We start from the raw sequence: 1340 nt of genomic DNA, 5'->3' as shown, positions 1-1340 counted from the left end.
AGATTCAGGTTTCAATAAAGCTACTAACCCCATTGAATTCTCTTTGTAATAGTGATGGTTGAAGCCTCCCAGTTCTTGGATCTCTGAGCTACATCTTAATGCAGAGACACAATATGCTCACTGCAACCCCAAGACAGTCATGCTCAAATTAATGGCAGAGCTTCTCATCTCTTCTCGTAACTTGTATGCCCATGCAACATACATAGATAACCATCGATACCCACCGAGGGTTTCGTTTTAAAAAGGCCCTTACCCCATACAGCTTAGGCACAACTAAATTCCTAAACTGGTTTTTTGCAGAATCCAAATAATGAATGAGAACCTGGGACTTTCGCACAGGAAGGGGAGGCTCCTCTATTGCCTATGCCATATATATTAGCTTGTATTATCAACTATTCTTTAACAATACCTGCAATTATAACAGCCAACTGAATAGCCAAGGCTCGTCGGTGCAGATCTCAGCATTGATTTAATTTTTGGAAAACACCCAAGTTCCCATCCCCTTTATCAAATTCTTGGGAGTTTCAATATAACAAATTTTTTGAAAGGCCGGCTCCTTTGTAACCGGCACGCCCAACTCAGACATACAGACCTGTATTCTATCATCGCTTCCATACAAACGAGGATACCTCTGAATACACTTATCTTGCATACTCTCCAACACATTTGCCATAGGATAGCTAATGGAAAATCCAACTCCCCATACTTGGATAGAACCCTCACCAGATTATCAGCAATAAAGACAGTGTCATCATCCCCCATGACAAACCAATGTACATTAAGAAGACCCATTCTGAAAGTCTCAGACACAACAGGGGGAATTCTAATGGCAGATTTGTGTCCCTGCTTATTGGTGTACTTCAAATGGGAGGTATTAGCCGATATTCTCCATGGGAGCAGGGAAGAATTGTCACCCTTGCCAGTTTTCACAGGCTTCTCTAACCAAACATACCCCCTCATCTCTTTTGGCCTCCACCATAACTTTATGTATTCTTTTCTCTTGTCCCATAGCCTAGCAGAGGTGGCAATCCCAAACACTATGTGCTTCAAGTCGGTTCCTGTAGAATTAGGGATAGCTTGAAGCACTTCCCTATGAATACCAACCTCATCAACATTGACAACTTTTGTAGTACTCTCCATGGCTAAAACTTCCACACTGTTACTAGTACTAGTACTAGAACTGTAGCATTTGTGCTTGCTCAAGAAAGAAGAATTAGTGCACCAGTAGAAAAAACTGAAGTATTTTCTAGGTGCAGAAATGACTGTGCCATGTTTTGCTTCTTGGGACAAGGAGCGAGCGGCGGCCCGGTGGTGATGGAAGTGGAGGAAGGAGTTCGAGT

The 1340-nt window shown here is 42.5% G+C and overlaps 1 pseudogene; it reads right to left on the bottom strand.

Moving 5' to 3' along the window:
• Window positions 1-469: 469 nt before the first annotated feature.
• On the bottom strand, window positions 470-1140 carry LOC149263794 (uncharacterized; annotated as a pseudogene).
• Between the last annotated feature and the right edge of the window lie 200 nt (window positions 1141-1340).

This window comes from Pinus tabuliformis, chromosome 6, assembly GCF_031772625.1.
Source record: "Pinus tabuliformis cultivar Carrire ecotype Pingquan chromosome 6, CPIR1, whole genome shotgun sequence".
In the NCBI taxonomy this organism is placed as follows: domain Eukaryota; kingdom Viridiplantae; phylum Streptophyta; class Pinopsida; order Pinales; family Pinaceae; genus Pinus; species Pinus tabuliformis.
The sequence above is the reverse complement of the archived record's forward strand: the minus strand, read 5'-3'. Positions and strand labels throughout refer to the sequence as shown.